Source organism: Leptopilina boulardi, unplaced genomic scaffold (genome assembly GCF_019393585.1).
Source record: "Leptopilina boulardi isolate dan_hultmark-lab unplaced genomic scaffold, ZJU_Lbou_2.1 LbouV2_13, whole genome shotgun sequence".
Taxonomy (NCBI): domain Eukaryota; kingdom Metazoa; phylum Arthropoda; class Insecta; order Hymenoptera; family Figitidae; genus Leptopilina; species Leptopilina boulardi.
This window is the reverse complement of record NW_026137674.1, coordinates 329,738-352,651: the sequence shown is the minus strand read 5'-3', so window position 1 is coordinate 352,651 and position 22,914 is coordinate 329,738. Positions and strand designations below refer to the sequence as shown.

Below are 22,914 nucleotides of genomic sequence, written 5' to 3'. Positions count from 1 at the left end.
CTCTTTATTAGAAATTTTGGACATACTTCCGCAGTAGGGGTACCTCCGATTTTAATAAAACTTGGTATACTAACGTATTTTGTTGCGCTTTTTACGAAAATGAAAGTGAAAATTGGCGCAAATTTGATTATCATGGTAAAAAACATAAAAAACACCATAAAATCATGGTTTTTTGCGATTATCTCGTAAAAAACAAAAAATTTCGAAAAAAATTTTAGACAAAAGTTGTAGATCTCAAAAAAAACATATTTTATGTTTTATGCATTTTTTACCAAAAGTCATTATTTTTCGAGAAAAATCCAAAAAACGATCAAAAACGCAACAAAATGATGGAAAAATATAGTAACTAGAGAGGAATTTGGTAGTTGTATGTATACTAACGTACTTTGGCGCGCTGATTACGAAAATAATAGTGAAAATTGGCGCAAATTTGATTATCATGGCGAAACCGTGGCGAGAGGGGGTGGATATGGCCGAAAGTATTTAGCAGGAATTGTGGGGTGGAGTCTAAAGCAGCGGTGAACGCAAAATAGTAAACACGGCCTTCGGCCGCGTAAGGAACTGATCGCTTCTCTTTTTAAAAAATCTTGGCGAGAGGGGGCGGATGTGTCCGAAAGTAATTTGCGGAAATTGTGGGGTGGAGTCTACAGCAGCGGTAAACGCAAAATAGTAAACATTATCATTATTATAATGTTTTTGGTTTTTTGGATTTTTCTCGAAAAATAATGACTTTTGGTAAAAAATGCATAAAACATAAAAGGTGTGTTTTTTTGAGATCTACAACTTTTGTCTGAAACTTTTTTCGAAATTTTGCGATTTTTACGGGATAATCGCAAAAACCATGATTTTATGGTGTTTTTTATGGTTTTTACCATGATAATCAAATTTTCGCCAATTTTCATTATCATTTTCGTAATCAGCGCACCAAAATACGTTAGTATACCAAGTTTCATTAAGATCGGAGGTACCCCTACTTCGGAAGTACACCCGAAATTTTAACCCTCGTTGCTCATTTGTAAGACTTCACCCTGCGAAGATAAGACAGTCGCGGGACTGTCTTATCATTAAAAAAAGGAGATGAAATTATTATATTCAATTGTTTTTCGAGACAAGATCCGTTAAGAAGTCCATCCCTCCATCCCTATAGTTATCTGTGGTAACGGTTCTATTTCTACAAGGAAAAAAAATTTTCTGAAAAATTCACATATATATTGACGAAGTTTATTTTCTATAAACAGATGAATTGTTGAAATACTGACATTTATACTGTAGATGTACTAAGTTTTTGACGCATAGGAAAACTTTTTTGAGATTATCACTGACCAACATTAATACGAAACTTACAGATTTAGACTTTAAGGACTGGTTTTCAGGGTGAAAGTTGGTTATTTTGAAAATTATGTTTGAGACATTTAAAGGAATATAAAGTAGACTTAAAATCGATAAAGAAGAAAAAATCTAATTACATAAACCGAGTGGCTTAAATGTCTATGGTTGGTTTTTAAAAAATCCTTTTTTGGCTATTCAGCCGTCAAAAAATGTAAATTTTTGTTTAAGAAGTTTTTATAGATTTTAAGTTTTAATATAAAGAAGTTTAAGGGTGGGATTTCAAAAGTTAAGTTTAAGTATGTAAAAGTTGACCCCGCATATATTTTGTTCATATTGACAATCATATTATACTTATATTGACACATTAACTATTAACATGCCTACATTAACAGACCTTTTTTATTAAAAAAATTTATAATATTTAAATTATAGTTTTTAATTAATCTAATTAATTACTATTACTGAATGTACAAAAAATACGAAATATTAAATAATGAAAAAACTTAGTAGGTATAAGTTTTCCCTAAAATTGTTTGGAATATTCCTCAAGAAATTTTATGAAAAATTACTAAATTGTTTACAGTTTAAACAATAATAAATAATAATTATTTATTATTAATTAATGGCAAAAGAACTTTAAAAGAAAGGAGCAAAAAAGATAGGTTTACATAGAGGATGAAGGAGTTATATGTAGATCTTATACCAAAAATGATATTGCGGACATCTTTTGGACATTCATAGGCTTTTGGTGATTCAAATATCTACAAAAGTCCCTGGAACATCCTATGGGCAATCGTGGAGAAAATAAAGATGGTCATATTTAGTAATAGAAAGAAAGGGGAAGATGAGTTGTGAAAATTTAATAGCAGAGACGTTGATGAAGTGGACGAGTTTTTTATTTAAGAATTTTAGTTCAGATATAATTGGGAGCATAACTTACATATGAATAAAAGAATAAAGAGAAAGCAGGAAAAATAGTAGAACAAGTGTGTTTAATTAGAAAGAGAAGTTTCAAGAATGATTGAAAAGAGGTTGTTTGAAAGTATGATCAGGATTGTGTTATGGTGTGGAAGATGGAGACGAAAAGAGAGGAGAAGGGATTAGAGCAGGGAAAAGGAAATAAATGGGTTCAACTGCAGGAAGCCTTAAGTGGACAGGTAGTAAAGGGGAAAAAAGTAAGGACCAGAGATATTGGAAAAGGGAAGAAAGAACGATATCGTTTGGCATTTATTGGAGAACAAATGGAAAGAGAGAAAAAGAAATGATAAGGGAATAAAAGTTGTGAAGATTGGTGGGATATAGAACGGGAGAGAGAATGAGGGGATGTAGGTATTGGGTGGAGATGGAGGAGAAATTATATGGAGTTTATAGGTATGAGTTAGAAAGATGTGGATAAAGAGAATAGATGAATAAAAGATAGGATGTGGATGCTGGAGAAGTAGGGATGATGGATTAGAATAACCAAGATACGGTTCGTTCCTTAGTTTATTCTACCCTAAAAAACAAATTCGAAAAATTATAAACATATACACTGCGACCCGAGTTTAGCGAAATCTCGGAATCGGCAACAATAGGATGGTAATTAAGCGGTAAGCGTAAGATGCTCCGACTCGAGCAGGAGCGTAGAAGTAAGGCAACGCGGTTCCTTCTAGTTGAAAATGAGTACCAAGCGGAGACGTTTGTCTTTCGAAGAAAAATGTGAAGTGTTTAAAAAATTTAAATCAGATTTTTCAAAAATAATTATTGCAATAAAAATATTATGTATTATAAGATGAAGAATTTTCAAGAAAAGAGTTTAAGGATTTCGTATTTCAAGTAGTTCGTACGGCCCTGATTGCTGACGTCGATTTCGGGAAATCTCATTACTGAGTTTAGCGAACGACCCACCAAACCTGCGCCGCTAAACTCAGGTCGCAGTGTACGTTAACTTTATAATACTTTTCAACTATTATCAGAACACGTAATTATAGAACATTTATATGAATTGAAAAACATTTAAAAAATATTCGGTGCAATATTTTAAGTTTCCGAATCAAATAAACAACCCAGCTAAAAATTCATGTACATTCATGTCTTCCTTAAAAGATTCCTTGAGGTTCCTACATAGGATCCTTAAAGGCTCCCTGAGGGATCCTGTTAAGAATCCTACGCAGAATATTGGAACAGGGATTCTGTACGCAGGAACCTCTGCAGGAACATTAGTTACTATAAGTTTCCTTTGCAAGTTCCTTTGTCTGAAAGTTTAAAAAAAATTTTTAAATAAAAATTCCTGTACACGAACCTCCACGGGATTCCATGCAGGAACCTTTGTTCCTGAAAATTAACAACTTTACTTGTTGCGCAGTAAGTTTGTATGGCTCGTACGTCTGCGCAAAGGATTTTTTTAAATTAAGTGCATCAATATATATTTATCACAAAATAAAAATTTTTTTTATTGCATTTAAAAAAATACACCCTGGATCCTGTGTGGGATATTCTTATGGTTCCTACAAATGTTCCTTGGCATGAAAAGAAAGTTAAATATTTTCCTGTATAGGATCATTCGAGTGTTCCTGTGTAGGAACCTTTGCATGAAATTATTTTTAATAAATTTTCATGTACATGAATCTGTAAAGGAACCTTAGTAATTAATTAATTCCTGTTCCAATATCCATCAAAAAAATCTCTAGGGATCTTTTAAGGCTCCTGTAGGGGAGACCGAGGAGGAAAGTAACAGAGGAGGAAAGTAACAAAGCTTATAACTTTTAAACAAATTATCGGTTAGACATGGTTTAAACATATTTTTAGTCGGCACTGTTCCCCCTTCCTCCTCCATAGTGTGTCCGAGCCTGACAGGAAAGGTTAGATCTGATTCCGGTGTGACGTGCAGAAAAAACGTCAAAAGTAAGTTTTTGTTCAAATTTTCAAATTCTCGTATTTCTTTAATTTTATTGTTTTTCAAAATGTGCCTTTCGTTATTTTGTAGCCTTATTATCTGTCTTTAAGTTGTGCTTAAACAAACAATTTAACAGTTGTGTAGTTTTAACTTTTTTGTTGACATACAAGAAAAAATCGACCGAGGAGGAAAGTAACACGCTACTTTTCTCCTGTTGTCGATATTGTCCATGTTTTAACTAATGATTGAAGCAAATCGTATTTAATGTTACGAATAACAGAGATTTATTTAAGAAAAACCTGTGATCTAGGTAAGCATAAAATATTTTTAAGAAAAAAAATGAGCTAAATTCATAAAATGTTCGAAATATGTTCTAAATATGTCCCAAATATGTGCCAAATAAGTATAAAGTGTACTTAAACTTTTATGTGTTCCTAATAAAAATATTTCTAATTAATAATAGTCATTAGTCTAAAGAATTTTACGTAATTTTATACTGTTACTTTCCTCCTAGGAGCTTGTTACTTTCCTCCTCGGGGGTGAGGAGGAAAGTAACAGATGAAGAGCTTGCGTAAAAGTTATACTGTGAACTGTGAATTTATTATAAATGTTTAATTCAAATTTTATTTAAAAGGTGAATGTCCAAGCTTTCATTTAATATATTGGACAAATTTATCCGACAAATATTTTTAATGCTAGCATAAAAAAACTGATTTTTGTTACTTTCCTCCTCGGTCTCCCCTACAGGAATTTTTAGCTGGGAACTGAGAGATTAAGTTCCAGAATTAGCCCACCTGTCCGAAGTTAATCTAGTTGACGCTACCTTATTTTTTCTATGTTTAAATATGCCTCCATTACATCAATTTTAATTATTATTAGTACTAATTAGTTAAAAATAATTAATATTAACTTTTGAACTATGCTAAAATTAAGCTTTTAATTTTTTTCATTACCGTATGCGGTCGGTAAGGTATTTTTTTCAACTTTTCAGGCAATATTAAAATTCAACAAAATATTAATTATTTTTAACTATAATTGAAATCGATGTACTTTGTATTTCTTTATAAATATAAACCTATTTTTTGTTCATTAATTAAGATTGTTCAACGGTCTCTGAAATTCTTTGGCATTTAATTATCGCCCTATAAAAACGGCACTGAACGTGAAAATTATAAACATTGATTTTAAAACACTATTTTCTCGAATTCTGAACACTTTTTATAAAATTGGACAATGTAGCAAGATTTCTTATCTTATAATTTTCCAAAATCGGAAAGATTTTTCATATCTACGCAAAAACGCGATAGCAAAATAGGAAATAAAAAAGTAATAATAATGACAGCTGCGACATAGTGCTCCCTGCATGCTTCTGACATCTAATGGCGGCAAGACGTAGTAAAACTAAAATTATATTACTTTTCTATTTCCAATTTTACGATCGCGTTTTTGCATGGATTTGAAAAATCTTTTGGATTTTGGAAATTTATAAGATAAGAAATCTTGCTACGTTGTCCGATTTTATAAAAAGTGTTCAGAATTCAAGAAAATAGTGTTTTAAAAGCAATGTTTATCATTTTCACGTTCAGTGCCGTTTTTATAAGGGGATAATTAAATGACAAAAAAATTCAGTGACCGTTGAATATTCTTAATCAATATAATCTGAACAAAAAATAGGTTTATTTTTATAAAGAAATACATAGTATATCAATTTCAATTATTATTAGTACTAAATTAGTTAAAAATAATTAATATTTTGTTGAATTTTAATATTGCCTGAAAAGTTGAAAGAAACTACCTTACCGACCGCATACGGAAATGAAAAAATTAGAATAACTTCATTTCAGCTTAGTTTAAAAGTTAATATTAATTATTTTTAATTAACTAGTACTAATAATAATTAAAATTGATATACTTTGTATTTCTTTATATTTGCACTATGAATATCAACCTATTTTTTGTACAGATTATAATGATTAAATAAAATTTGAAAAAAGTCCATTGAATACTAAATGAGAATTCATAGGCCAAACTTTATCTGTAATAAATAATTATTTATTACATTATATATTGTAATTTTGATATGAATCAACTCTATAATCATCCATTTACCTCTCAAAATGCATTTTTCCTTCATATTTAGTCGATTTATCAAGTCTTTTTTGAAGAAACCAAAACATAACCGAAAGTTAACCGAAAATTAACCCAGCTGGGTTAACTTTCGGTAAATAAAAATCGCCAGGGAATTAATAATTTAAAAATTTTTAATCTATCTATATTAATCAAATCAGACTCTTGTCCGTACATTGCTCAGAATCCAAAATTTTTGACATAGTTTGTCGTTATGAACAATAAGGAGTCCAAAAATGGCCATAAAAAAACTTGTGAATACTATATTATTCGACCATTTAACACGCATCAACATTCCCCAAATCGTATCTGACAAAACGCATTTTGGTCCGATATCGGATTCTGAATTTTAGAAATTTTTTTATTATTTTTTATATCAAAGAAAGGTAAAATTAAAATAATTTAATAAATAATGAAAATTAAATTTTTTAAACAATTTTTTAAATTTTCATTTCAAAAATTCCTTATTTTTTAATTTTTATAAGTGATTTCTTTCTTTACACAACCCTTCCACATTGTTGAATCCTGTCCCCCTCATGTCGATAGTGAGAGCGATTGAAAATAGCGCCACACTTGGGTGTTAATATAGACTATGTCCTATTTAAAAGGACTGACATCGTTACCGATGTCAGTACCAACATCGTTTCTGATATAATTCCCGACATCGGATCGGATGACGGTTCTTATATGTAATTCCCTTTTTTCAGTGTAAACCGCAATTGGCATAAATTTCATTTTACATAAATCTTATTTCACATAAAACTTAGTTGACATAAATTTTATTTTACATAAATCTCATTCGGCATATAACTCATTTAACTTAAATATCATTCGTTATAAAAATTGTATTATCGCACCTCGTCTTACACACCTGATTCATGTCAAAAGAGCTTTGTATCAAATGAGTTTTATGTTAAACTAGCTGTCGACCCCGCCTTCGAGTGCGTAACCGATAGTTTTTTCGTACAAAAAGTATTATTATTTACATACAAGGAACACTGGGTAGATGTGTTTACCCCTAAATTCATGGGAGTTGGTGGTAAAAATGCTACTGTTTAATTCCATTTTTCGTGCTAAATTATTATTGAGCAAAAAAAATTTTTTTTATTGAATTTTTCTTTATATTGTGAAATTTCTATATTTCCGTAAAAACTTTAGGGGTGGTTTTCACCTCTTAAATATTCACCATTGCCAATAAAAAAATATATGTGTTGATTAGTTTTTCGAGTACTACAACATATATCAAGATGAACGAAATCGGAGGGGAACACCTACCCAGTGTTCCTTGTTAGTATTTTCATCAGGATCGTCTGTAAATTGCTCAGAATTTATTTACATTGCTTCAAAATTATGTAAATATTTTATTGTTATTTAACTAAAATCAATGAAAACTTATGTCTTCCTTAAACTTAAATTCTGATTTCCCAATGGAAAATAAACCATTCGTTTAATATATCACCATGATATCACCATGATATGACTGTGATATGACTGTGATATCACCTTGATGTCACCATGATATCACCTCGATGTCACCGTGTGATATCACCGTAAGGCGGACAGTTTCCTGATGTCACGGTGATATTCCCCGGTGATATCACCGTAATATCTGGTTGATATATCCATACAAATTAATAGTTTTTAATCGGGTATGGCAAATATTTTAAGTTAGGCTAATATCTAAAAGACTGCCAAGTTTCACTTCAATTGGTCAATACACGGAGAGAAGGACATATAGTATAGTTCTATTATCATGCCAAAAGAATTTACTAATCAGAATCGTTATTTTTTTACTGAATAAAAGAAAGGTTTTTTACAGTTGTACAAGACGTACTGAATAAATAAATACATGTTACTGAAACATAATATATAGCTCTACTGTCCGTTCCCATGAAAAGTTTCTCACTAAAACAGAGATTTACCAAATCTATTCTCTCCATGTATGTACTTAAAAAACGAAAGCTGTCAATAAAGGTATCAAAAAATTCATGTACTAGAGTATCTTTTATTGTTAGTGACTATTCAATTGAGACTAATCATTAGAAATATTAATAGTTTTTCATCAGGAAAATTTTGAATTATTAATTATTGACAATAATTAGAAGCTTCGTTATCATTCCAAGCATTTGTCAATGAGTTGACAAAAGTTTTTCTGAAAAACGAATATAAAATGATTGGGTAATGTAAATTAGAAAATCATTATTGGAGTGATATTGGTCTGTCTTGGTTAACTCTTGTTAATTTTCCATTGCATTCTGACATCCTAATAAAGAAAACGAGTTCCTGACATTTTCATGATAAATGAGATTTTTAAACCACGGAGTTCGCTATAACATGTTTAATGATGCCAAGTAGGTTCGCTGTACTGATGTATTTAAAGGCAATGTAATTGCCGATTATAATTGTTTTAAAAACTTTTATATATTCTAGCTGCTTTTTAAGAGCACGTTTGTTTAAATATCTCAGTTTTATTCCGAGTGCAGGTACCCATTTTCTTCATCAAGACCCTAATGATCAGTCTCAAGTTCAGTACTGCCAATAAGAAACGGTCCGGTGTAAATACTTGTTATAGAAAATTTTATAAGTATTAGTATCCTTCCAGTGCACTTTACTATTCACTGCAAACATAATACTCGCTTAGACACTATCAATTAACAAAAATGTTATATTTTTGTTTACAGTTAATAATTCTTCTATATCAGAGCAGCATAGAGTCCATCGAAGAGAATCCAAATGTCGGCAACAAATTCCTTTGATAAACACTTGCTTCAGCTTATGCGTGAAAATCTAGCTTAAGATAAATTTTTAGTCTTTTAATATTAAATTTCACTGGCAATTTTATTAATAATTCTAAATTCACTTATAAAAAATATTCTGTTCACTAGATTAAGACTTAATAAGAATAAGTCTACCACTTCAAAAACACCACATTTATATCCACATATTCACACACATGCATACACATATTTTCCTAAAAAAATTATCATCTTTCTTTAACATTATTCAGATTTATTTTCACATATTCTTCAACAAATATAATCACTGAAATAAACTTTAATTTGTTTTACGAAATTTCTACTAGTTGTTACTAATTTCAAATTTTACTTTGTTACTAATAAAGCTGAAAAGATATTTACTGGAAGGAAACGAGTGAAATTGATGCACGACGCGGTGTGCAGAGAAATCAAAGAAAAAAACCTTCTCAGCAATGCGATCGGAGTATACGAGGCGATCTGGACAAAGCTGAAGTCAGTACTAACTGAGTACCAGTACGAGGAGTTTGGTCTGCCCCATCGCCAAGGTTGGTAGGGGAATGGGCCCCTTTGCCGGGACTACACTACCACTACGAGAGCGTAAACGTGTCTTAGCTAGCGCGGACGAGGCCTTTCCAACTCATCTCCTACCTCATAGCAACCATATTTATCTGGCATGAAAGAAAGGTTTATTTCATGAATTGTATAAAGCCATTCAATTTGATATCAAACACACATTGCACCTCTCACGAGTGATGTATGCATATTGACAGATCAAGTTTAAACAAATGCTACCTTACGTAAAATTTCTAATAGAATCTTAATATTTGTATATTTCTAATTGTTTATGTTATTTTGAAATAAGAGTTTTGAATTTGTTTGCTATACACGGGAAAAATAAATTCAGTGAATTTAAAACATTACTTTTTGGACCTACGGATACAGCCGTTGACGAAACTAAGTTCTGTAAAATATATATAATAAATATAAGGGAATAGCCTCTAGAAAAGTTTATTATTTAAAAACTTTTCTATGAAATTAATACTGTAGCAATATAGCAATATTTACTATAGTAATTTTTCTGGAGTTTATCCGTAATTTCCTAAATTTACAGGGTGTCCAGCGATTCTTGAAAAAAAAATTCCAGGACTTTGGGAGCGTTCACAAATTACGTAACGTTTTTTTTTAATTTTGACCCCCCCCCCTCCCCATGTAACACGTTATTGCATACATTAGCGCCATTTTTTCTGCTGTCCGTAACAAAGTGCTTGACCACTTTTGGCGTAAAAACTTGGAAAAAATGTTATTTGGGGTTTTTACCTATGGAATTTAATAAACATGATAGTAAGTTAATTTAATTTTTTTTTTTTTTGAAAAATAAAATTTTTTAAAAAAGTGTACTTTTCTCTTAAATCGAGGTACGGAACCCTCGGTTTCAATGCGAGTGTAACTTGCATTTGTCCGATTTTTTTTCTTTCAAGCGTGCTTCTTGGTATAATGAATAAGCATTCCTTACAGAATACAAAAAATTTACTTCGTTAAACTGTCCACAACAAAAAATCAATATAATTTTCAAAAATTTTAACAATTCAAGGTTTTGCTACAAATTTCAAGGAGATTTCAAGGTTTTCAAGGTAAAAAAAAATCTAGGAAAATTCAAGGTCGCTGGACACCCTGATTTATTTTTTCATGTATACACATTTGGATTCAAGTACGTTTCTTATGTTCTCCTAATTGAATTTTAAACGGTTCAACTATATTTTATTTGGTTTTTATGTGATTTTATAACAAAGCCATAATCTCTGAACCTGAAATAGTGATACTAATATAATTATACCACTAATAGGGAGGTCGTTTCTTTGATTTTTTCGCAAAATCAATTCTTCTTAAATAAAACATTCAATGTTTTTATTATCTCTTGCCTACTTAACTCAAAACTATATACCTATATAACTATATAATGAAGAGTACTAAATTAGTAAAAAAATATGTACGTTCAGAGTTAAAAAAATTTTTTAAGTAATTTTTATGACCTTGTATAAATGGGATTACGCAACATTAAAAGATTTAATATTAAAATTTCTAGAAATTTAATTTTTGTCGAAGTAATAAAAAAAAGAAAATAGAAAATAAATGATATAAGAAAAATGTTACAACAAAATTATGATAAAATGTAATGCGAGTTTCGCGTTCTGGAGTTCTATTTTACTTTTAAAATAGAGAGTTGTAAAATATTAAAAATAAATGTAAAAGAGAATTTAATTTTTAAATATTTTACGTTGCATACAAAAATTTTGTACTCTATACAATTACAGTGTGCAACAATAAAATGTTAATTTTTTTGTTGTTTTCACTAAAACTAATTAAAACAAGAATACCATTTACTGGATTTGTTGATATTACTACCCTTTTACTTTTTTTTATGCGTTTGAAGGTCTCAAATACGTATTTTAGCATATTTTTATTTAGCATATTTCAAAGTCTTAGAACTACATACTACAAAAGAATTTTTTCGTATTTTATATTATTTCTTTCATCTTTTATATCTGTTAAATAGATTCTGTAAATAAGTTTGTGAATTAGTCTTTTATTTTCATTGCTATACAACTGTTCCTTTATCCTTTAATGGAGAAAAGCGGTTTCACAGAAATAAAACTATTCAAGTGATACTCACTAAATTGAATGAAAGTATAAAAATTTCATAGAGCTATGAAAGAAAAGAAATTTTTTCAAATCGGCAAAATTTCGGAAATCACCCTTTTAGAAGGGGGAGAGGGTTAAAAACAAAAATTTTAAACAAGTTGTAAATTCAGATGTTCATTACATGAACATTTTGCTTCCTCTTTACGATCAGCAAAAAAATTTGCTTCCTCGTGGAGAAAACAAAATTTTATTGCCAAAATGTGAATTTTTGATTTTTTAACTTTCATTAATTCTTTAAATTTACCTCAAATGTATACTTTATATATATCGATCGATTCGTCTTGACGTAAGGAATACAATTATTTCATATATAAACTTCAATTTAAAAAATCACAAAATTTTATAGCCAAAATGTGAATTTTTGATTTTTTAACTTTTATTAATTCTTCAAATTTACCTCAAATGAATACTTTATATATATCGATCGATTCGTCTTGACGTAAGGAATACGATTTTATTATATATAACCTTAAATTTTTCTATTTAAAAATTTTTTCGATTAAAAAAAAATTTTTGGAAAAAAGGCGATAAAATTTTTTTTTTGGGATATTTTTCAAAATCCTTTGGTCAGATTTGAGATATTAATATGATAAATGAGCCTACCAAATTTTATCTAAATCCATTAAAACCTGTTAAAGTTATCTTCTAAACAAAAAAGGGATCCACACACACACACACATACATACATCCGGACAATTGATCAGGATCTCATATAACATGTTTCTATAAAGAAAAAAATTTGTTTCCGCCACTTTGAAAAGTTTTATAAACGAAAGGACTACAAAGCTTCCTCCACGAGGAAGCAAAAACTATTAAATTCCATTGAGGTTTGCTACTCAAGGGTTTTAGGGCTCGCTGATTATGAATCCGAAGTCAGTTTTTCAAAATTCAAAATGGCGAATCTAATATGGCTACTAAAAAAATTTTTTGGTTGACATACTGGATCGGCTGTTTTGAATTTTTAAAATTATACTTTATTTTCATAATCAGCGACCCTAAAAACCCCCGAGTAGCAAATTTCAAGCGAATTTATCACTAGGGATCATGGGACACTTCCATGATGGGCGACTATATGGAACTTAATGCGTGAGGATACATCTGAAAAAACAAAAAAAATCATAAAAAATATTCACTTTTAAGCTAAAATGTCTTTTCTAAGTGAACTTTTCTTTTATTTGTGTAAATTTAAATAAAAAATTATGTTTAAATTAATTAATTTCATTATTCGTAAACTAATAGCTGAAACACCGAAAAGTGTAAAAATCACAAAACTTTACATTTAACATAAACACTTAGTACTTTAAAGGTATAATAGGGATTTTTTTCCATATTTTATGAAGTTTTAACGAAAAAAATCAAGAAAGTCACTTAAACAAAACTTTTTTAAAATTTTGTCGCACAGTGTTATTTGTGTCATTCAACAGAAATATAATTGAAAATCAATTGAGTAAGCGACAAAATTCAAGTTACTCAAAATGATTCTAGCCAGAATTTTAATAGGTTTCATAACTTCCAGAGTTATTTTGAATTATACATTTTTGATGCATTTCAAATTAATCCTAGGTTTTTTCTATGAATGTAAAGCACTTGCGAATTCAGATCACAAGACAAAAAAGTAATCTAAAGTTCGAACACTTGAAACAGCATGATTCGAAATAGTTGGAGAGGATCAAGCGCCATGTATCCGACTGCAACGCTGCATCACAGTGACTAGAGATATAAACAAGCTTAACAGGTGGCATTCGCAACGGATGAATCAAGGAAATGTATCTTCCTCGCGATCGACCAATCTTCTTAAATATTCGCCTTATGCTTGCTTCTAAAAACACTATTTAACTAATGTATAAATAGTAATACAATATATTAAAATGAAATGTCAACTTTATTTTGATAATTACGAATCTATCTTTTGATAATTTGTATTTTTAACACCCATAATAGAAAATCACAATGATTGCAACTTGTGCATTTTTCAACAACAACTTACATATTTATGTAACATAATTCGCAACATTTTTTTAAATTTTCACTCACAAAATGAAAGATTTATTTAATTAAATTTAAAAAAAAACAATTACTAAGTTCGAAACATAAATATTATGATATAAAAAGTGACAGATATTTTTCGGATATCTCCACACGAAAAAAAATCTAGAGATGCGAACGAGCGATATTGGAAATAAAGCTGAAATAGAAATACATACAATTCATTTTTAGAATCTATTCAGCTATTGCCAGTAATTTTTTTCAAAAGAATTGGCACGTTTTATGTTATCGCTGAAATGGCAAATTTCCTTTATTAAGAAATTATCTATTATTTTTAAATAACAGAAACAAACAAGTCTTTCAAATAAAGCAGCAAAATATACATCGAACAGCGCCAGACATGTAGTCGGTTTAATCATGCGAACATCAGTAATTTGGCGATAGTCAAAATCCCTATAGTACAGTGTGTGAGTGCATCGAAAAAATTAAGATGGCCGCAAGTAATTAATGTGTAATACAAATTCTTTTAAATCTAATTTCAATTCAATCAAAATTCATCGATATAAAAATTTTTTTTAATGTGAAATCCACATTATAAAACTTTGCTGAATAGAAATTCAATAATTTAAGATTTGACGCCGCAGAAATTCTTATAAGTTAAATGTGAGGATTATTCATAGGTCCCAATAATTTTTTCAAATAATTCATTGTTTTATTTTAAAAAATTTAATTTTTTTCGTTTAAATCAATTATTTATTTCATCGAAATATTTTTAATAAAATAATGTATTAGCAATAAATAATAAATTATTTGTATTAATAAATAATTTACTTTACGTGAACCATTAAATTAAATTTGTTGTATCAAATAATTTTTATTTATATTAAAAAAACAAATATTTCACTGAAAACATAACCTCAAATTTCAAAATCCGTAAATTATAATTTTGTAAACACAAGATATGATTTAACAATATTTAAATTAAGAATTTTGTTACTATATAATCATTTAATTATTATTTTATGTATTTTACATCATTTTCTATAAACTGCACGCATTTTTTGTTTGCTTTCAGTCCAATCTTTATAACTATTCACCAGAATTATGTTTTTAGCTATACATTTTGAATACTGTAAACGAGGAATTTCAAAATCTTTATTATAAAGTGACATAAAGTATAAATTAGCAGTACACTTTCACCAACATAGAGATATTGACCAAAGATTTTCACTTTGACCAAAACAGCGATAATGCCAGTATCGCTCGTTCATTTTTGACGAAATATTTAGCTACTATATGGCGAAAAAATTCTCGGATATAGTTGTACTTTTTTTCCATGCACGACATCCTACGGATATTCTTAGTACATCTTACAAATATAATAACATTTTAATAATATGGTGTTGACAGGTTTCATAAAAGTTTAGGTTATGTTAATTATCTCACATATTTATTCATTTATTTATTTACGTTTCCATAGCCGATCGGCCATTCTCTTCAGAACATAATAACTCGCGGTATGTTTGAACAAATTAAAATTTTTTTTCGTACCACACGCAATTTTATTGTTCTTTTTGTTTCTGGGGAGTTCTACGAGTAAGACGACATAAGATTTAAAATCTGGTGACATTAAAATTTTATTTTTATTAAAACAAAGATAAATTTTTGCGCGCACATACAAGAATTGTAGACAAAGCTTTATTTTTGCATAGTATTTTTAATACATTTTTATGTAAAGAATAACGTCTTAGATAGTATATTATATAGTATACGACTTTAGATAGTATATAATATTAGTATAACATCTTTAATTCAATGGCGATTCTGCATCAAAACAATTAAATATGGCGGCTGTTGTATTCTGTAATTGCTTTGAGTAAACGTCCGGCATAGTCTGATCAATCTTATATTTAGTCCAAATCTTTTTAAAGTCAGCGCATGCACAGACATAAAAATTCGACTTCCTCGCGGAGGAAGCAATAATTTTGTTTAACTCATTTAGGTGATTTAAATGATTGAAATTCAATTAAAACGCAAAATTTTATAGCCAAAATGCGATTTATTGATTTTTTAAATATCATTCATTTATTAAATTTACCTCAAATGAACCTCATTTACCTCAATGATAAGTAAATTAGTATATAATAATTTACGGAAAAGTATATTTTTAATAATTAAATAGAATATTTAAAAATTAAAAGTAATCAATAAAAAATTTACCTTCTATTTTCTCTTACCCTCATTTTTTAATGAGACTAGTGAAGCAAGGCATGTCCCCCCCTAGCGGCCAAACGAATTTATCTAGAGGGCTGAAATTTGGTATACATATGTATTTTGGCGTGTAGATTACAGGAAAAATATAGCGAGAACTCCAATTGTGCTTGCTATATTTTTTTGTAGTGTTTTGCCATTCTTTATAATTTGCCATTTTCTTTTTTTTACCATTTGCTATTTTTTTTATCTTTTGACATTTTTTATTTGTTGATATTTTTATTATTTGGTGAAATCTAAAAAAAATCATAAAATTGAAAATGTTAAATAATAAAAAAATTAAAAATTTTTAAAAAGTTATGATATGTATTTCCATGCTCACATTATAGGAAAAATTAAGCAAAATTGGAATTTTTCCATCGGCCTTCACACTTTAAACCCCTCAAATTTTAGGATTAGGGGTACGGAACCCTCGGTTTTAATGCGAGTGTAACTCGCACTTGTCTGATTTTTCTATTTCAATTCTTGTACTTATTTTATTCCTTTCTTTTTTGTATTAAATTTTTTTATATTTTTATCTTTTTCTCTTATTCTTTTTTTTTAATTCGATATTCTCTTCACATTTCTTTTAAAAGAAAATGTTAATTTTATTTGACAACAAACAATGGAATTAATTGAAATTTAAACTTAAAATATATTTGTAATACCTAATGTTAATTAACTAAATTAGTAATGGAAATAAAAAGACTTGAATCAACTAGTCCGCTTGTTCCATTCTTTAGTTTTTTGTGCAATATACCCAAGCACACGGTTCAAATTATTTTTCATAATGTACAGTCATTTAGGAAACACATAATTGATATTGAGGTGGATCCAATCGTTAACGGCTCTCATGTTCTTTTTTTTGTAGAAGCTTGGAGTTGTAAATCCAACAATTTTAACTTTAAAGATTTTTATGAGGTAACAAGAATAGATGGTCCAAATGAAACGAATGCGAATCCTGGTTGGGGATCGATCATATTTATAAAATCATTTTTAAGAGACAAAATTCAACCTGATAAATTTAGTCGTTATTATAAACTTAGCACACTTGGTGGACACTGTGAATGTTTAGAAATAAGATTATTTGGGATCCGTTTGATCAGTGTAAACAAATCTCCAAAGTTTATAATAAATTTTTCCCTTGAATGTAAATGTAAAATAAAATCGGACAAGTGCGAGTTACACTAGCACTGAAATGGAGGGTTCCGTACTCGAAGCGAACTTATTTGGTATAAAAACAAATGTTTAAAAAATATGTGTCGTATTTCAAATAATATAAGTGATACAAAAAGGAACAATTTTGTAAAATTTACGTATAATTATACGTATTATTATACGTATAATTATACGCTTTGTGTAAAATAGATGTTGTACTTATTAATTTTTACATTCTCATTATAATGAGAAAGTATTAGATTTTCCCTATTTTGACCAATCTCTAATTCTTGTTTTTTGTATAATACAATTTAAACATTTTCAATGTTTGTGTTTTATGACAAATAAGATTTATATATAATTTAAATAATAGTGCTCATTTTTGACGAAATCAACTGCAGCTCCACCTGTACATTTCTAATTTTGAAATATGTTTCTCCCTTCTATTTATATTTTTCATTCTCAATGCTCATTTATTTGATAGTTTTTCGAGTTCGATTTTTTTCTATTCGACCTTTTATCGCAATGTTTTTTTTAGAAAGGATATTCTGAAAGGGATGGCCGATCGGCAATCGAAGCGTAAATAAATAAATAAATATGTAAAATAATTAACATAACCTAAATTTTTATGAAACCTGTCAACACCATATTATTGAAATTTTACACAAGTTTTGAAACATCAAACAACATCTTATTGATATAACAAAATTTTATCCAAGAATATTCTTAGAATTTTCTTATGACATCTGTATAGAATTGCTCTCGAGAATTGCTTCAAAATTGCAAATCGTGAGTTTTTGAGGTCGCTGATTACGAATTTGATGTTCATGCTTAAAAATTCAAAAATGGATACCCGAGTAACGATATTTAGAAATTTTAAAACACATTTCGAATTTTTACGTCCGCCATATTGGTTCCGCCATTTTGAATTTTGAAAAACTGACATTGGATTCATAATCAGCGACATCATTCTTTAAAGCTTTAAAAATCGTGAAGACCAAAATCGTAGCTAATCCTTTTTTGGAGTTATTGTTAAATTTGTAATTTTTAGTTATTACACGGAAAGAAAGTTTGTAGCAATATTTGATATTATGGTGTTACTTTTTAGTATATTTGGTTACAATTGCGGAACATTTTGGCATGATAACGATTTTCGATACTATTTTTTAAGAATGATTGAGATTAAAATAAGAATATTTAATATAGTTGGAAAGAAAATTTGATATAATATTTACGAAATCTGAAATCTTTTTATTGAAACACAAAAATGTCAAATTTTAATAAGCTCTTTATCAATTTTTCTAACCAAATATTTCAAATTTCGTAATTAGAATTGTATAAAATGATATAATTATTTTAGATTTTGATATAAAAATTGAAAAAGAAATATCAAAGTTAACGAGATTCGACGAAATTTGCCGAAGTTGAACGTTCGGAATTGCCCGATCCTCACCGAGTGTTAACAAAGACTGACGAAGCTCTTTAGGCAAGCCCCCTTTTACCATTATCTTGATACAGACCTGAATTTCTTTTATATAATTAATTTCGAAGATTTTACAATAAATCAGTAAAAAAATTGTTCTCCAAAAAATAATAAAATATTTAATTATTTTCCAATAAATAATGATTTTTATTTATATTTTTAAACATGTTTTGATATAATTTCACCTTTCTCATAAGCGGTGAAAAATATGTCTGGTTTGAATTGAAGAATGGTCACATCAGTTTTTCACATGAGCGTAAATTTGTATATGAAGCGTTATCCTGCGAATGTTATACGTATTATCGTTAGTATAGGTTAGGAATAAAAATAAGCCAATCGATGTAAAGCAATGCGGTGTATATGTGTGTGTGTGCATTTAAAAGTTCACATCCTCGTCTATCCTCGAGATGAGAAAGAGATAAAACTTAGGCGTAGAATCTATTGGCGTTTGTGTCGTCATCTGTCACGACTGAACCACTTCGAATTTTTAGTATAGTTCAGGCGCGGATCCACGGTGGGGCGAAAGGGGCGATCGCCCCCCCAAAGCTTCTTGAAAATTATAAAAGTTTAACACATTATCTAAACTAATTTTCTCTTTTTTTATACCCACACTTCTATAAGGTTTCAATTTTCGAATCGCCCCCCCCCCCAAATTTGCTTCTGGATCCGCCCATGGTATAGTTTTAACAAATTTCGAAATAATCTTTCCAAATTTTCATATAAATTTAGTAAATAACGAAGTGCGCGTCGGTTTAACTTACTTCTGGTTTTTCGTATAAATTTATCAATTTACGAAATAATAATTTCAATTTCTGGAATATATTTACTAAAAAGACTATTGGTAAAAATATACCGATTTTCGTTATCAAACCCAAATGTTCCGCGTTTGAAAAAGAGAATACTAAAATTTCCTATCAGATTTACCAAATATTGCTACTAAATTTCTTTCCGTGTACCTACCTGACAAGAAATTGTAAATATAAGTTATTTCATTTTAAAACAAAAATGTTACTCACATCTGCTTTTGTTGCAAATTTCATATAAACAATTTGACGTTTCACTACCATTCGATATATTATTGTATATCTCCTTCACGGAGAGAAGAGCTTCAGTATATTCTACAAATCACGCTTAGTACAGATTCTATTAAACAGCATAGTCAGAGAAATTACTATAGTTTTGTCACACAAAAAGATTTACCTAAATCTTTCATAATAATGTACCAGCTGGTAGTCAAACGTCAAATTGATTGTACAATATTCGCAAGAAAATATGATTTTATAAATCCTAATATTAGCGAAATTCTAAATCATCTTTGAATACACAATATCGATGGACAGTATCGTTTATTTTGGACTGACTAAACAGTCTGTTAAAATGAACTATTTGTTTAGTAAAATGTAAGGGAGCATTTACACGATTATCGAAAGAAAAAAATGCAGACAGAAGCGAAATGCAGAAATCTGCTTAATTGTGGTCAGCTAATCAGATTTCTGAATTTTTTTCTGTAGGTGAATTTTTTTGTGTGACAAAATAATAGTACTTCCTCTGACTACGCTGTTTAGTAGAATCTGTACTAAACGTGATGTGTAGAATATACTGAAGCTCTTCTCTCCGTGAAGGTTACACAATAATATATCGAATGGTAGTGAAACGTCAAATTGTTTATATGAAATTAGCAACAAAGGCAGACGTAAGTAACATATTTGTTTTAAATTGAAATAACTTATATTTACAATTTCTTGTCAGGTAGGTAATAACTAAAAATTACAAATTTAACAATAAGTCGAAAAAAGGATTAGCTACGATTTTGGTCTTTACGTTTTTTAAAGCTTTAAAGAAAGAGAAATGAAATGCCGCTATCCGATTTTGTCCCCATTTTTGCAAAATCTAAATCTACTTGAAGCCAAGCGAGTACTTTTGAATCCCACTTTTTGGGTTTTTCCTTTGGCACATGTACATAGCACTCACTACCAAAAACATTAATGTAAATACTACCCAGCAAACACGTTCTATAAATGTTATATAACAGTGAGGACACAGTTTTATAGAACATTTGTTACAAGCTGGTTATGAATCTGTTATATAACCTTATTGTAACAGAATTCTAGAACATTGTTACAGGGAAGTTACCGATCTATTCTATATTATGCTAAATTCACAGTTCTGTAACAATGTAATGTTACATTTCTGTAACACAATCATCACAAATAATCTGTAACTGACGTTCTAACATAGTTCTAGAACTGTTTCCAAAAAATGTTATGTAGCTGTTCTAAAATTTTGTTGCAGATTAGTTCTGGATGATATTTGTACCTCAAAATCGGAACAATTCTGCAATAGTGTTACATAACATTTCTATGACACTACAGTCACAAATTTTTTGTAACTAATGTTCCATCGCATATCTAGAACTATATCGGAAAAATGATATGTAACTGTTCTAAAATTTTGATAAAGTTCAGTTCTGGAATATATTTGTACCTGAGATTAAGAATTTTGAAGTGTTCATAAGTACCTTAACTATTTTCTATGGAGTTAATAAATAAATAGTTTATTTTATTTAAGTATGTAGTTAAATTTAAAAAACTCTAAAATTTTTATATATCACATAGTCTTGTTGTTTTTTTATATAATAGCAATACAGTTTTTAAATCCTCCTCAGTCGCAAGTTATCAAATCAATTTTGTATTTATATTCCGATGTTGGGGTAGCGTAATGGTTAGCGTATTAGCCTGTGGAGCGATATTGCTATAAAACAGTTAAAATTTGTCACTGTTCTAACTATGTTTATTTTAGAGTTTCTTTTTTCTAGTACATCAAGTTTTAATATTTTTATTAAGAATAAAAATATTTTGCATGTATTTTTAGGTAATAATCGTGCGATAATAGTTATGTACCATTTTATAGTTGTTACAAAACAGTTCTAGAACTGTTACAAATACATTTGTAACCATATTCTAGATCTATTACAGAATCTTACATATCCGCTGAGTACGACATTTTGCATAACCAGTGACTCACAGGTTCATAACCAGTTACAGAACATGTTCTCAAAAAATTTGTAACAGTTCTATAACTGACCTGTAACAGTGTTTGCTCGGTAGCAATATTAAAACTAATGTTAGTTAACAAATTTACAAAATTGTTGCTATCAAGCATTGCAAATTATTTTTCTATACAAGGAAAAATTCCGGTAGCGTACTAAGTGAAAAAAAAGTTTAGCTTTTAACCACGAAGTATTGTTCAAATAATTTTTAATATCTGATAGGAACAATTTTGTAAATTTGTTAACTAACATTAGTTTCAATCTTGCTAGTATTTACATTAAATAAAAATATGAAAGAAATAATAAAAAAATAAAGAAAAGAGCTTTAAAGAGACTTGGTGAAAAGAACAAAAAAATGTTTTGTTTATATAAAATTGTAATTAAAAATATAAAAATTATTTAATTAATCATTGATTTTGTTAAGTATTATAAAAATACATTATCTTTAAAAAAATAGGAAAGCAAACCCAAATCTAAAACATGTAAAAACAGCGGCAGTATGTATTTGTTAATTAAGGATTGTTTAAACAATGCTATGTCTAAATATTAATTAAAGTAAGTATTAGTCGTTTACCTTGACTAATAATATTGCACATTTCTCTAAATTTTTCATTAATTTCGTAATGAGGAACTAAAATCATTAAAATTGTTTAAACAATTAAAAATTTTTTTTTCAAAAGAAAAATCAAAGGCGTTATGCAGAATTATATCTTATTTAAAATAAGACCTAGAACGTCAAAATCGGTTGAAATTTGTAGGCTCTATGTTAATTTGTCCACGGCCCACTGTGTAGCGTAGAGCGCGTAAAGCTTGCACACAATTTTTAAAAATTCATTTAAACTTATTTAACTCCTCAGGCCCATTCCGGCTCTTTTTGGAAAATCTTCTGTATATTTTAAGGCATGAATAAATCATAAAAAAACAAAATTTAATCGGGCCCAAATTAAAAAAAAATTAATTTGTTTATAAAAAATTAATTTTTTTCATTAAAAATTAAATTAAATAAAAATTAAATTAAATTAATTAAAAATTTAAAAAAATTTCTTAAAAGTTGAAGAAAAAACAAAACTTTTATTCTGTGGCAAGATTTTATCAAATTCAATATTTTCAGAGATATCTGTTTTTTGGCTGTTTTTTCAAAAATAAAAAAATACGTATTTCATGTTTTTTTACAAAGAATAAGAAAAAAATTTATTTACCC

The 22,914-nt window shown here is 28.8% G+C and overlaps 2 protein-coding genes across 9 annotated transcripts in view; one reads left to right on the top strand and one right to left on the bottom strand.

The window, feature by feature from the left end:
• LOC127291245 (protein prickle-like) overlaps positions 1 to 9,747 on the bottom strand; it is a 131,439-nt gene extending 121,692 nt beyond the window's left edge. For 3 of the 7 annotated variants that reach the window (XM_051320242.1, XM_051320244.1, XM_051320245.1), the window contains exon 1: positions 9,469 to 9,747. The gene's annotated coding sequence lies outside the window, so the exon portion shown is untranslated. Of the gene's footprint in view, positions 1 to 9,010 lie in introns of all 7 variants that reach the window. The other 4 variants (XM_051320243.1, XM_051320247.1, XM_051320248.1 and 1 more) reach the window with 4 other exon arrangements.
• The window catches only part of LOC127291249 (uncharacterized), a 102,885-nt gene that overhangs the window by 58,338 nt on the left and 21,633 nt on the right, over positions 1 to 22,914 (top strand). The gene's annotated exons all lie outside the window — the stretch shown is intronic.